This window comes from Sapajus apella, unplaced genomic scaffold (assembly GCF_009761245.1).
Source record: "Sapajus apella isolate SASKATOON/1434 unplaced genomic scaffold, GSC_monkey_1.0 scaffold159, whole genome shotgun sequence".
Classification (NCBI taxonomy): domain Eukaryota; kingdom Metazoa; phylum Chordata; class Mammalia; order Primates; family Cebidae; genus Sapajus; species Sapajus apella.
The window spans coordinates 937,795-953,717 of NW_022437099.1; positions in this window are offsets into that span (position 1 = coordinate 937,795).

The window sequence follows — 15,923 nt, forward strand, 5'->3', positions numbered from 1 at the left end:
TTTTTTTTTTTTTTTTTTTTTTTGAGATGGAGTCTCGTTCTGTCACCTAGCTTGGAGTGCAGTGGTATGATCTTGGCTCACTGCAACCTCCGCTGCCCAGGTTGAGAAATTCTCCTGCCTCAGCCTCCTGAGTAGCTGGAATTATAGGCACATGCCACCACACCCAGCTAATTTTTATATTTTTAGTAGAGATGGGGTTTCACCATGTTGGTCAGGCTGGTCTCTAACTCCTGACCTCATGATCTGCCCACTGTGGCCTCCCAAAGTGCTGGGATTACAGACATGAGCAACCATGCCCAGCCCATTTCTATTTTTCTTATGTCTAGCAACTACAGAAGGAAATTATAAATTAATTTCTTTCTTCTCCCTTCTTTCCTCCCTCCCTCCTTCCCTCCCTCCCTTCCTCCCTCCCTTCCTCCCTTCCCCCCTTCCCTTTCTTTCTTCCAAGAAACGGTCTCATTCTTTCACCTAGACTAGAGTGCAGTGGTGCAATCACAGCTCACTGCAGCCTCAACCTCCTGAGCTTAAGCGTTCCTCCCACCTCATTCTCTCAAATAGCTGGGCCTACAGCCGTATGCCACCATGCCCACCTAATTTTGTGATGGTTCTAGAACCTTCTTTGAAATCCCTGGGAAAGAGGTGGGTCCTTTACAGCAAGACTGGTAACTGGGTAGAAAACCTACATCGCATTGACTCAAGAGAGCTTTCTCAGGCCCTCCCATGCCTGATGTATTTATTTAACATGGATGTTTCTGATTATAAAAATACTATATATCATTTATAGAAATACTTGAAGATTTCTCCCAGTCTTTACACTTAGAGAAAACCTTGCTAACGTCTTAGTATATTTCTTTTCTTCCTTTTGATCTCTTGTCCATCCATGTCTGTATGACTTTCTCTCTCTTCCCACCACCCCCCACCCATCGTCCTTTTTATAGCAAGACATTTAAGCTGGTCTCATTACTACACATCTTCTGTGGCATAAAACTAAAAATAAAAGCTAATGAGTCATGGTATCTTCAGGCTCTGGCTTCCCTGGAGGCTGGATAGTTGGGGGGCTTGGAGCAGCCTTGGGTGATGGCTCCCTGACAGCCACCTGGGCTGAGTGTACCTTCTTCTCCCACAGGGTGGCGGGACAGTTGTAGGTCCTTCTGCTCCTATTGGGGTCAGTGTTGGAGCTCAGAGGCCCATCCTGCATGATTATTATTATTATTTGAAATGGAGTCTTGCTCTGTCACCCAGATCACCCAGTGGTGTGATCTTGGCTTACTGCAACCTCCATCTCTTGGGTTCAAGCGATTCTTTAGCCTCAGCCTCCTAAACAGCTGGGAATACAGGTGTGCGCCACTATGTCTGGTAATTTTTGTATTTTTTTTTTTTAGTAGAGACAGGGTTTCATCAAGTTGGCCAGGCTGGTCTTGAACTCCTGACTTCAGGTGATCTGCCTGCCTCAGCCTCCCAAAGTTCTGGGATTACAGGCATGAGCCACCACGCCCAGCCCCCATCGTGGATTATTACTGAAAGAGACGGATACCTATTTCCAGGCCGTGGATAAGATGGCTGTAGGCCTGCTGGGGGACGTCTGGGCAGGGGATGACTGTGACACTGCGGGCCTCTGGGCCTGGGCCTGACCTACCTTCCAGGAGAGTAGGGCTCTGATTTGCCCTTCTTTGGGGTCAGCTACCATGTGGGGGCCCCTGGCCCAAACGGGTGGCCTCTGATGGCAGCCAAATTGCCAGAGTTCCCTGACCCTGCTCCTACCTTCCTTCATGATGCTGCCTTATCGGTTCCAACCTCCAGTAGCATCTGGCCTGTGGCACTCCTCCCCCAGGGCACTGCCAACCCCAACACACACACACACACGCACGCATGCGCGCACGCGCACACACACACACACACACACACACACACACGCGTGTGCGCGCACAACCCTGTGGGCCCTGCTAGGACTGGAACAGGAAGAACAGGGGTCTGTCTGGCTTAGGTGGAGCCTGGGACTCCTGGTCTGGCCAGCTTCCTGCTTACCCAGCCTCTGCCCAACCCTGCGTTCCCCGCTCCACCTCTTCCACAGTGGGTGCCCACCCACACCCTGCTCAGGCCCCACCAGCTCATGTCCTTGCCCCCCACAGCCACATCACTCACTCCCACCCCTCCAGCTGGTCCCAGAAGCCCTGCTCACTAGGCACCATAATAGTTATTGTCAGTGCTCACTGTCATGGAAAGCACGATGTCAGCTCATGGTGGCCTCGACCTTCAGGCTCAAGCGATCTTCCCACCGCAGTATCCTGAGTAGCTGGAACTACAGGTGCGCCACCACACCCAGCTAATTTTTTTAAGTTTTTTTTTTTTTTCTTGGCAGAATTTTGCTTTTGTTGCCCAGGCTGGAATGCAGTGACGTAATCTAGGCTCACCGCAACTTCTGCCTCCCAGGTTCAAGCGATGCTCATGCCTCAGCCTCCCAAATAGCTTAGATGACAGGCATATGCCACCAAAAACAATTTTCTATTTTTAATAGAGACGAGGTTTCACGATGTTGGTCAGGCTGGTCTCAAACTCCTGACCTCAAGTGATCCACCCACCTCAGCCTCCCAAAGTGCTGGGATTACAGGCGTGAGCCACCTTGCCCAGCCCTTTTTTTTTTTTTTTTTTTTTTTTGCAGAGATGGGGTCTTGCTTCGTTGCCCAGGCTGGTCTTGAACTCCTAACCTCTAGTGATTCTCCCACCTCAGCTTTTCAAAGCGCTGGGATTCCAGGCATCAGCCACTGTGCCTGGTGTATTTATTGCGTTTAATAACTCTGTGGATGTATGAGACGCCCTGTTTCATAGAGGAGGGAATCAAGGTTAAGTAACTTGCCCAGCTGAGTATCTACAGCCGAACACATATCAACATCAGCCTGACTCCAGTGTTAATGTCCCTATTAGACATAACACAATGCTGCTTCTTACAACCCCGACCCAGCGACCACCTCCTCCAGGAAGCCCACCTCCCACCCTCAGAAGCCTGGCCCCATGAGCCTGTCCTGCTGCCTTATTTCTCTCTGTGCCTTCCTCAGTCCCGTTTTCCCCTTTGGTGACCTTCTTCTCCCTCCATCTCTTTCTGCGGCATTCCTCTCTTGCCATGTTTGGTGTTATGAGCTGGAATGTGTCCACCCAAAATTAATATGTTGAAATCTGAATCCCCAGCCCCTCAGAATGTAACCTTATTTCGAAACTGGGCCTTTGAAAAGGTAATTAAACCCAGGTGCGGCGGCTCATGCCTGTAATCCCAGCACTTCAGAGGCCAAGGTGGGAGGATCGCTTGAGCCCAGGAGTTCAAGACGAGTCTCGGCAGCATGGTGAACCCCCATCTTTACGAAAATACAAAAACTAGCTGGGCGTGATGGTGCACACCTGTAATCCCAGCTACTCAGGAGACTGAGGCATGAGATTTGCCTGAACCCGGGAGTGGAGGTTGCTGTGAACTGAGATTGCATCACTGCACTCCAGCCTGGGCAACACTGGAAACTCCATCTGAAATAAATAAAATAAAATAAAATTAAGAGGGAATTAAGTCCAAATGAGGTCTTTAGGGTGGGCCTAAATTCCACCTGAATGGAGATTAGGACACAGACACACACAGAGGGACAGCCACTCGAGGCACAGGGACATGACGGTCATCTGCACTAACTCCAGAAGTTAGTGTCAGGTTCAGATTGAACTGTAAGACACCCAGTGGTGTGGAAGGACTGGAGCATTGGTTGGTGTCAGAGAAGACACCACATATTTGGTATCAGGAAAGAAAAACCATCAGGCAGCTTTAGGAAATTGACCCCTTTGGGAAGGATATTAGGGTTAGGATATGAGAACAAAGGGGAGATTTGGGGGCTCCGACATGCAGTGTCCATGCCACTCCTGTGCCCCATTCTTCCCAGCTCTGCACCTCTGCACCCCCAAGCTCTTCCTAGGAAGGGCTGAGGCCATCTGCACAGAGAGGTGTCCTCATGGCATGTGAGGGACAGAGCTGGAGACGCTGACACTTCATTGGAGAATGTCTTGAATCACTCCATCTTGCAGCCTAGCCATGGGGTGGCCCAAGCCACCCTCTCCCTTTTGTTGCTGATGAGTTTCTGATGCGAATGTGTCTCACGCTGCACATATTTGGAAACTGGCTTTTTTTCTGTTGCTCATTTAAAGCAGAATGAAGCCTTTCTTGGAACACAGGTTGCAATTATTAACTCACAGCCAAGAAAACATGGCCAAGATCTCGAGTTTACAAGGAACTAGGAGCTGAGCTATTAATTTGGAGTCTAGTGTATTGAGGCCCATGGTGACCCTGGCGTTCCGTTCCTGCCATAAGACCCCATTCCTGCCCAAGTGGTGATCGATTTTTCATCCAAATAAATTCTCAGCTCCGTCAGAATAATAATATAACTTCCTCCCCGCATCTCAGCATGAGTTCTGGCCAGGAAAAGCAAAGAAATTTCTGCTCTCAAATTCTTCCCTTGAGCTAAGTAGACCAGCATTCATCAGGAAGCATACAGAATTTGTTTCCTTAAAAAAATTGGTTTGCTTTCCTTCTTGTTCATTTGCAGAAAGAAGTTCACTGCTAAAGGAGAAAGGAAAGAATGAGGAAGAAGAAAAAAGGGAGGAAGGAGGGGAGGAAGAAGAGAGGGAAGGGAATGGAAGAAGGGAAAGGAAGGAGGGAGGGAAGAAGGAAGGGAAAGAGGCGCAGAAAAAGACGGGAGGGAGAGAAAGAGGGAAAGGAGGAAGAGAGGAGGGAGGAAGGGGGGAAGGACAAAAGGAGGGAGGAAGGAAACAAGAATCTGGAAGAGGCAAAACTCTAGGAGCAGCAGAAAACATACCTTCAGTTGCCAGGGTGGGTACACAGAAGGGGTTGACTACAGAAGGGTCACAAGGGAATTTGTTAGGGTGATAATAATGTCCTCTGTCTTGACTGCGATTGTTACATGACTATATGTATTTTTGAAAACTCATAGAAATGGCCAGGCATGGTGGCTCACGTCTGTAATCCCAGCACTTTGGGAGGCTGAGGCGGTGGATCACTTGAGGTCAGGAGTTCGAGACCAGCCTGGCCAACATGGTGAAACCCTGACTCTACTAAAAATACAAAAATTAGCGTGGTGTGGTGGTGTGCAGCTGTAATCCCAGATACTTGGTTGACTGAAGCAGGAGAATCGCTTGAGCCTGGAAGGCAGAGGTTGCAATGAGCAGAGATTGTGCCACTGTACTCCAACCTGGGCAACAGAGCAAGACTCTGTCTCAAAACAGCAACAACAGCAACAAACCTCATAGAAATGAACACGAAAATGAGATTTTCTTTCTTTTTTTTTTAAGAGACAGGATCTCACTCTGTTACCCAGGCTGGAGTGCAGTGGTGCAGTCCTGGCTCACTGCAGCCTTAACCTCCAGGGCTCAAGCTATTCTCCTGCCTCAGCCTCCCAAAGCGCTGGGATTACAGGCACGAGCCACTGTGCCTGGTCTCTAGGAGTGAATTTTATGGTATGTAAATTCCATACCATATGTAAATTTCATATCATAGGTAAGTTTCATACCCAATAAATCAGACTCCCAAAAAAGGAAAAGAAAGCAGGAAGAGAGAGAAAAAGAGAGAGAGGAGAGAGAAAGAATGAGAGGAAAAATGTAGAGAGAGGGGAATTGAAAATCCTGTTAGCCAATGCAGTGGTGGCAGTCGACAAACTGAAGCTCTTCATGTCATGGCAGTCTTAAATTGCAGGCAGACAGGAAGACAGAGACAATAGGCACATTCAGGATCTGACCAGGCCTGGCACTGGGCTCTGATTTAGGGTGGGGAGGTGGCAGGGGGCCACCAGGAGAGATGCAAGGGCGAGGGACATTGATGCTGGCATAGAGGGGAAGTGTCTGCTCCCCGCTGCTTGCTCCCTGTCCTCCCCACTCCTGAAAATGCTTCTGACACAGGGCACCAAGAAGGCAGAATTCTGGAAGGCAAATGTCAAGGAAGTGGAGTTCTGGAAGGTGAATGTGAAGGGGGCGGAGTTCTGGAAGGTGAATGTTTAGAAGGTGGATTTCTGGGAGGTGAATGTCAAGAAACCCTTGGAGATCCGAGTGCTCCCCACCCCATCTTCAAATGATAACATGTCAGGGGTTGACTAGGGGTTGTTCAGGGCCAACAGTGTCAGGGACTGCAGCCCAACAGCCATCAGACCCTCAATTTCTTTCTGTCTTGCTGCATCCAGGGCTTGGATTTTCATTCCAGCAGGCGGGAGTTGTTGATCTCCCTGCAGACACCTCCCCATGGTGGGGCCCCTGAGGACAGGAGACCCACTGTACTTTTCTGGTCCAGTGCTAAGCCTATTGTTGTGGAAGTTTAGTATGTGTAAAATTATATAAAATTTTTTAGAAGTTATATTAAAGCAGAATTATATCGAGGTTTGAGCGTTAGTCCATTCTCACATTGCTATAAGGAAATCTTGAGGCTGGGTAATTTATAAAGGAAAGAAATTTGATTCACAGTTCTGCATGGCTGGGAAAGCCTCAGGAAACTTACAATCATGATGAAATTTGAAGGGGAAGCAGGTGCCTTCTTCACAGGGTGGCAGGAGGGAGACGTACAAGCAAGGGAAATGCCAGATGCTTAAAACCATCAGATCTACTTTGGGAGGCCAAGGCAGGTAGATCATGAGGTCAGTAGGTTGAGACCATCCTGGCCAACATGGTGAAACCCCGTCTCTACTCAAATACAAAAATTAGCTGGGCATGGTGATGCATGCCCGTAATCCCAGCTGCTTGGGAGACTGAGGCAGGAGAATCACTTGAACCAGGGAGAGGTTGGAGTGAGCTGAGATCGTGCCACTGCACTCCAGCCTGGTGCAAGAGACTCCATCTCAAAAAAAAAAAAAAAACCACATCAGATCTGGCTGGGCACCGTGGTTCACGCCTGTAATTCCAGCACTTTGGGAGGCGGATCACTTGAGGTCAGGAGCTTGAGACCAGCCTGGCCAACATGGTGACACCCCGTCTCTACTAAAAATACAAAAATTAGCCAGGCATGGTGGGGGGGCACCTGTAACCTCAGCTACTTGGGAGGCTGAGGCAGGAGAATTGCTTGAACCCGGCAAGCAGAGGTTACAACGAGCCAAGATTGCACCGTTGCACTCCAGCCTGGGCATCACAGCCAGACTCTGTCTGAACAACAACAACGACAACTGTCAGATCTTGTGAAAACTCACTCACTATCATAAGAACAGCATGAGGAAACTGCCCCATGACCCAATCACTTTCTACCGACTCCCTCCCACGACACGTGGGGATTATGGGAACGGCAATTTAAGATGAGATTTGGATGGGGACACAGCCAAATCATATCAAAGAGTGCATCTGGTTGTAGATTATAGTGGTACAATTACTATTTTTTTTTGAGATGGAGTCTTGCTTTGTCGCCCAGGCTGAAGTGCAGTGGCGTGATCTCAGATCACTGCAAACTCCGCCTCCTGGGTTCCAGTGATTCCCCTGCCTCATCCTCCTGAGTAGCTGGGACTACAGGTGCCCACCACCACATCCATATAATTTTTTGTACTTTTAGTAGAGACGGGGTTTTGCAGTGTTAGCCAGGATGGACTTGATCTACTGACCTTGTGATCTGCCCGCCTCAGCCTCCCAAAGTGCTGGGATCACAGGAGCTACCGTGCCCTGTCTACTTTTTTTTCTTTTTTAGACAGGGTCTTGCTGTCTCCCAGGCTGCAGTGCAGTGGTGCGATCATGGCTCGCTGCAGCCTCAACCTCCTGGGTGATCCCCCTACTTCACTCTCCCAAGCAGCTGGGACTACCGCTGTGTACCACCATGTCTGGCTAATTAAAAAATTTTTTTGTAGAAATGAGGCCTTGCTGTGTTGCCCAGGCTGGTCTCAAACTCCTGACCTGACATGATCCTCCTGCCTTTGGTGCCTGGATTAGGGCCTGGCACACAGAGTGAAAACCCACTGAATGCTCCATTTCCTACCTGTTTGATGAGTGAAGAAGTGAATGCACACATAAAGTAACCAATCCATGAAATGGGTTTCAGCTCTACTGATGGAAATCTCTGGCTAAAACCTGTTGGAAATCCCTTGAAAGCTTGAGCAAAGTGACAGCTGGCTCCATGAAAGCGAAGTCCATTGGGCTTCCCTGTTTTTGCTTGTTAGCTTGAGTGGGGCGTAGTTAGTCTTCCTGGGCTTCCTGGCCGTGACTCCCACTATCAGCACCATCGAGGCCTGAGCTGCAGCCATCAGTGCACTGACCTCTGTTGGTCCTTGGAGATGTCCACTGGCCAGACCCTGGGAACAGAGCAGAGAGAAGACCAGGCAGGGCCTTTCCAGGGAGCTGATGTCCTCTTGGTGCAAGGCTGGTGCCCAACGAGCACTTGGTTGCATGCTTCTGGCTAAGCCCTGAGAGCCCCTGGCATCGCTAGTCTTAGCTGGGCCCTACGAGGACCCTAGAGATTCAGTCTCCCAGAACAGATCCATCTGAGAAAGCAGCTGCAATCAAGATTTTCCTTTGCAGCCTTGGTTTCCTTCCAAGAATTCTGTTCTCCTATTTCACAGAAATAATAAATAAAAAGGCTGTCCCTGTTGGCTAGGCGTGGTGGCTCACGCCTGTAATCCCAGCACTTTGGGAGGCCAAGGTGGGCAGATCACCGGGGGTCAGGTGTTCAAGACCAGCCTGGCCAACATGGTGAAACCCTGTCTCTATTAAAAATACAAAAATTAGGATGGGCGCAGTGGCTCACGCCTGTAATCCCAGAACTTTGGGAGGCTGAGGCAGGTGGATCACGAGGTCAAGAGATTGAGACCATCCTGGCCAACGTGGTGAAACCTCGTCTCTACTAAAAATACAAAAATTAGCCCGGCATGGTGGCGCACACTCAGAAGGCTGAGGCAGGAGAATCACTTGAACCTGGGAGATGGAGGTTGCAGTGAGCTGAGATTGCGCCACTGCACTCCAGTCTGACGACAGAGTGTGGCTCCATCTAAAAACAAACAAACAAAATACAAATAGTAGCTGGGTATACTGGCGTGTGCCTGTAATCCCAGCTACTCAGGAGGCTGAGGTGTGGGAGGATCACTTGAGCCCAAGAGGCGGAGGCTACAGTGAGCTGAGATTGCACCACTGCGTCCCAACCTGGATGACAGAGCCAGATCTAGTCTGAAAAACAAAAAACAAAAACGAGCCTAACAAAAAACAAAAAAGCCAACTGCTTTGCAGAGGGCTAGAGCCTTTGCAGTGCATAGTTAGAGCCTTGGTGGGGTTCCTGGCCAGCGACCACCACCGTCAGTACCACTGGGACCTCAGCCACAGCCACCAATGCTCTCACCTACTCTGGTCCTTGGGGATGACCACTGGGCAGGCCCCAGGAACAGAGTGGAGAGAAGACCAGGCAAGGCCTTCCCGCCCCAGGTGCTGATGTCCTCCAGGGACAAGGTTATCATTCAGCCAGGTGTCTCCAACACCGAGCCTTCCGAACCATTAAAACAAGAGCAATGGCAGTTTTCTTGATAGTAGATCATTATGTGAATCTGCCCACCTAACTTTGACAGCCTATAAATAATTGATGGATGCCACTCTAACAAAACCCCTTCCGTGCGCCCATCTACTTATTTTATTTATTCATTTATTTATTTATTTTTTGAGACGGAGTTTCACTCTTGTTGCCCAGACTGGAGTGCAGTGGCATGATCTTGGCCCACGGCGACCTCCACCTCCTGGGTTCAAGCGATTCTCCTGCCTCAGCCTGTGGAGTAGCTGGGTTACAGGCACCTGCCACCACGCCAGACTAATTTTTGTATTTTTAGTAGAGACAGGGTTTTACCATATTGGTCAGGCTGTTCTTGAACCCCTGACCTTAGGCAATCCACCCGCCTCAGCCTCCCAAAGTGCTGGGATTACAGGCATGAGCCACCGCACCCGGCCTACTTATTTTGTGAATGACATTTTTTCATTCTTGCATTAAAAAATAAACAGAGGCCGGGTACAGTGGTTCATGCTTGTAATTCCAGTACTTTGGGAGGCTGAGGCAGGCAGATCACTTGAGGTCAGGAGTTCGAGACCAGCCTGGCCAACATGGTGAAACCCTGTCTCTACTAAAAATATAAAAATTAACCAGGCATGGTGGTGTGTGCCTGTAATTAACTGCTTGAACCTGGGAGGTGGAGGTTGCAGTGCACCAAGATCACACCACTGCACTCCAGTTGGGGCATCAGAGCAAGACCCTGTCTCAAAAAAATAAAGTAAAAATAAAAATAAAAAGAGGAAAACGGCTGCTGAATTTGGGTTCATTGAGGAAAGAGACATTCAGCTACGGATTCATGGACTCAGTGTGGAAAAACAGACACCCCCATCTATCTCATTAAGAGATGCGATTCTCACAAAAGTTTATGTTTATCCTTAATAATTATTTACAAAATGTATAATGAGTTAGTTTTGATAAATTGGGCACTCATAATTGTATTGTTAGCTCAAACAAGAAGAATTTAACTCCAGAGCTTTCTTGTCACAGGTAATTAAAAAATGCAATTTTAACTAATATATTTTTTTGTTGAGAGAGCTATAATAGGGCGATTAATAAAATACTTTCAAGCATAAAAATAGATCGTGTCAGAATAAAATTCTGTAGGGGAAATGGGATGGAACCATGAGCTCAAGGAGAGAAATGAAAACTACAAAGTCTTTGACTATTAAAAAAGAGCTTGTCGTGTATCTTTTAAGCAAATGATGATGGATATCAAATTACTGCGGTATGTAGATTTCAATGGACGCAGTTAAGAGAACGATATGACAGCTTTATTTTTTAATGTCAATATTTACACCAGAAATATTATCCTTTGCAACCATTGACACCGAGGAAAAGTTTTAGATGCCAATTAAAAAAGTCAGATGATAGAAAATGTTTCAGATTCTTTGTGGGGGTGGAGGAGGGCATATAATCAAACAATGATAATAACATGAGACAGAGCAATAAATGGAAGAAGTCACGTTTACTTATTTTTGCTTTGGGTATAATTTTATAAAGATTTGGTTTGTGGCTGGGTGTGGTGGCTCACACCGGTAATCCCAGAACTTTGGGAGGTCAGGGCAGGCAGATCACCTGAGGTCAGGAGTTCAAGACCAGCCTGGTCAACATGGTGAAACCCTGTCACTACTAAAAATACAAAAATTAGCTGAGCATGGTGATGGGTGCCTGTAATCCCAGGCTCTTGGGAGGCTCTATGATCTATAACCATATATACTTTTTTTTTTTGAAACAAGTCTCAGTCTGTCACTCAGGCTGGAGTAGAGTGTTGTGATCTGGGCTCAAGCAACCTTCACCTCCCGAGTTCCGGTGATTCTCTTGCCTCAGCCTCCCAAGTAGGTAGGATTACAGGCACACACCACGACGCCCAGCTAAATTTCGTATTTTTAGTAGAGATGGGGTTTCACCATGTTGGCCAGGCTGGTCTTGAACTCCTGACCTCAGATGATCCACCCACTGTAGCCTCCCAAAGCATTAGGGATGTCTTTGAATATCCAAGGAAAGCCCTTTTATCGCATGCAATACAAAAATCCAGACCCTGGGGGCCCAGATAAAGTTGGCTTGATGAATTGAACAAATAGGTCCCTAGGGAACACTGGCTCCTCAGGCCAGAGCAGCAGTGGCTTTTGGCTTCAGCACATCCATTCTGTAAATCAAGCCTGCAGGGAGAATGATGCGTCTTTACTTGTTAGTCGTTCTCTACAGCAAGAGCTTCAATAGATGCAAGACTCATGTATAATCCGCACCTTCAAGCATCAGGGAAACCATTTTAATTAGCAAAGCTGTGGTCTCCAGGGAAGGCACTGGGTGCTGCAATGACACAGAGGTTGAAGGGAAGCAAAGAACAGTTTAATGCAGAGGTTTGGAATGGGTGCCTAAAAAGTGACTGAGATGGCTCACGCCTGTAATCCCAGCACTTTGGGAGGGCGAGGCAGGCAGATCATCTGAGGCCAGGAGTTCAAGACCAGCCTGGCCAACATGTTGAAATCCCGTCTCTACTAAAAATACAAAAATTAGCTGGGCGTGGTGGTGGGCACCTGTAGTCCCAGCTAGTCTGAGGCTGAGGTAGGAGAATCACTGGAACCCGGGAGGTAGAGGTTGCAGCGAACCTAGATTGTGCCACTGCACTCCAGCCTGGGTGACAAAATAGAATAAAATAAAATAAATAAAAAATAAAACAAAAGACCAGCAGGATGGCTAAATCGCCGGGAAAAGAGCTTTATTGGTGATATCAGTTTGCAAACCAGAAGAGAGACAGTCTCCACAGGTGCTAAAGGTGCCCTCTCTTTGAGAAGCAAAAGAAGGATGGTTTGGGATTTATGCCTCATAGGTTCCTCATTAGACAATAGAGTCATGCATATTTAGGAGGTTTTGGAGGGGAAGGTATACATACTTATGAGAGGAGCTGAAGGCATGGACATCAGGTAAGCATATAGGTCACATACATCCCGTGCTCACTTTGGGGTGGGGTTTTGGCATTCACAAATGAGGTGGCATGTGGCTTTTTACAGCAAAAGGTGAACTATAGGACACAAAGACAGTTTGTGAGCATTTCTATGAGCACTGAAACCGGCTTAAGGTTTGCAGTTGCTTATTAGGAAAGTATGTTTGTTAAGGCTGGTCCTTTGTCCAATCAGAATTGCAGTGGTTTGGGTTGTAAATTAGAGGTAGGCTGGGCACGGTGGCTCACGTCTGTAATCTCAGCACTTTGGGAGGCTGAGCGGGGAGGATTGCTTGAACTCAGGAGTCTAAGAATAGCCTGGACAACATAGCAAGACTTTGTCTTTACCAAAAAAAAAAAAAAAAAAAAAAAAAAAAAAAAGCCAGGTGCAGTGTGGTTCACATCTCTAATCCTAGCACTTTGCAGGGCTGAGGTGGGTTGATCACCTGAGGTCAGGAGTTCGAGACCAGCCTGGCCAACATGGTGAAACCCCATCTCTACTAAAAATACAAAAATTAACCAGATGTGGTGGTGGGTGCCTGTAGCCCCAGCTACTGGAGCGGCTGAGGCAGGAGAATCACTTGAACCCAGTAGGCGGAGTTTGGAGTGAGCCGAGATGGAGCCACTACACTCCAGCCTGGGCAACAGAATGAGACTCTGTTTCAAAAAAAACAAAAAACAAAAAACAAAGAGTTAGAAGGGGTCTGATAGCTCGTATTGTCAGGGAGTTTAGCAAGTGTGGGTTTTCTTGTGGAATTTAGCAATTTGCCATGTCAACCAGGCCCTGAACACTTGAACTGTAGGTAATTTTGTTTCCTTGAACTTAGAGTCCATCTAAGTTAATATAGAGACATCTATTTTGGTCTCTCTGATGACAAAAGTAAACCCTAGACATCATCTTTCATCTGTAAGTATTTCAGTAAATGTATTTAAAAGATAAGGGTATATTTTTCCAAAAAACCCCACACAACCTCTATTTTATTATCACACCTAAAAATTGAGCTCTAAGTCCTTGATCTCATCAAATATTCACAGTGTTCAATTTCCCCACTTCTCCAATTGTCTTGTAATTGTGCATATATATATATATATATAATTTTTTTTTTTTTTTACAGTTTGAATCACAATCCAAATAAAGTCCATACATTGCAATTGGATCATACCGCGTCTCTTTTATTCTGGAGGATTTTCCCTCCCGCACTTTCTCTCTTTATTTTTTCCACCCCCTTTGTGATTTATTCATCAAAGAAACTAGCTTGTTGATTCTGTTGGGTTTCCCACTGCCTGGATTTTGCTGCTTGCAGCCCTGAGATGTCCTGAAATGCACTCCTCTGTCCTCTGTATTTAATCTAATCGGGAAAGTCTGAAGACCTCTCAGTTTCAGGAGGAATTTTCGGCAAGACCACTTCATGGATGACGGTGTGCCCTCCCTTGGGGACAAGTTATGTCTGATGGTCTCTTTCATCATATCACTGCTGAGCTTGCAATATGATGACACCCTAAATCTATGATTTCTCCCGTGTTTGTGAGCTGGAAGAATTCTGCAAAGAGAAAATGCTCCCAGCTATTTGGTTATTTTGAGGAAACATTTATTCGGAAAAGGCAGGATGAGTGTTCGATCGCACTGTCTGTCCCTTTTTTTTCCTTTTTTTACAAACCCGTTTTCAAAATCATGAGTTGTTTCCAGCCATTGCAATTATTATTCTTTATCGATACTCAAATTGTCCTCGCTTGAGAAGTCAGTCTTTTGGCCAGGCAAGGTTGCTCATACCTGTAATCCCAGCACTTTGGGAGGCCGAGGCACGTGGATCATGGGAGGTCAGGAGTTCGAGACCAACCTGGTCAACATGGTGAAACCTGGTCTCTACTAAAAATACAAAATTAATTAGCTGTGTGTGGTGATGAGCACCTGTAGTTCCAGCTACTCCAGAGGCTGAGGCAGGAAAATCACTTGAACCTGGGGGAGGGAGGTTGCAGCATGCCAAGATTGTGCCACTGCACTCCAGCCTGGGCAACAGTGAAGTTTAGTCTCAAAAAAAAAAAGAAGGTAGGTTTTTAATAAGGATCTTGAAAAAGGAGCCAACCAAAGGCACTTGCCAGAATCCATTTAGTGGAAAAACCCTTTGATACTGGCGTTTCCATTTTTCACATAAAGCATTCTTTTTTTTTTTTTTTGAGACAGGGTCTTGCTTGTCACCCAGGCTGGATCGCCCAGGAGATCACAGCTCACTGCAGCCTGGAAAACCCAGGCTCAAGCAATCCTCCCACCTCAGCCTCCAGGGTAGCTAGGATCACAGGCGTGCACTACCATGCCTAGCTAATTTTTACATTTTTTGTGGAGACGGGGTCTTGGTATGTTGCCCAGGCTGGTCTCAAACTCCTGGACTTAAACGATCCTTCCACCTCAGCCTCTCAAATCACTGGGATTACAGGAATGAGCCACCTCACCCAGCCAGATGTAATACTTGAAAGGTCAGCTTGACCTTACTAATTATTGATGTGTTAACACCCTCAAGGGAGAACTCAGAAAGGCTGTTATGCCCCAAATGCTTGATCCTAGTTTTGAATCAACCTCTGAGTCAAGCAACTCACTTTTTATACTACAATTATCCTGCTGTGTGAAATTCAGTGATTTGCATGAATAACTTTCTAACAAGAAAAAGGAGTGGGGATAATATGATTTTAAAAGCCGTGCTAGTTTGCTACGTGCTAAACTTGAATGGTATATATTCTACGTATGCTAAGCTTGTTCCAGAAAAGCTGTGATGCTCTAGTTTAAAAACCAGTTCATTGGTTCTTCCTTAAACTGTCACGCAAAACTATGCTTGGATCTGGTATGCAAATGATATCTTTCTAGTGAAAACGATCACTAACGTAATATATCACTCCAACAAGAAACCTGATTTTATTGCGTTACAGTTCTGATTTTATTAGAACTGGATCATTTTGCCAAAATGGTGAAAGTATCCAAATGTCTCTATAATTCAAAATGCTGTATTATGGGCTGGTTCTGTTATTTTTGTAATTTGATTCTAACTAGAACACAAAAATCATTTCCTGAATTTTGAAATACTATAAATGTAAACTGAGAAACAGCTGTTCATCCCTTTAATGCATTCTCTTTGCCATCTGACAAAATCATGCCTCGGTAATTGCTATACACTGACCATTTTAGTTAATTTAAATACTGTATTTAACTACATTTTCCTTTTTGAAATAGATGGGACCACATGAAGTCTTTCTTTGTACATGATATGACTAATTTCCTGCTTTGATATGAAACACAAATTCCAGCTATTAATAATCTGGTGACATGGAAAAAGAGCTCTCTCACCACTAAATGAAATTGTCTTAAAGCTTTTCTTATGGAAAATCCTTCCTTCTGATGTCCAAGGGTCAGCTGGATTCTACAAAATATAACCTAATAAAAAACATTTCGTTTCACAGCAGAATATCATT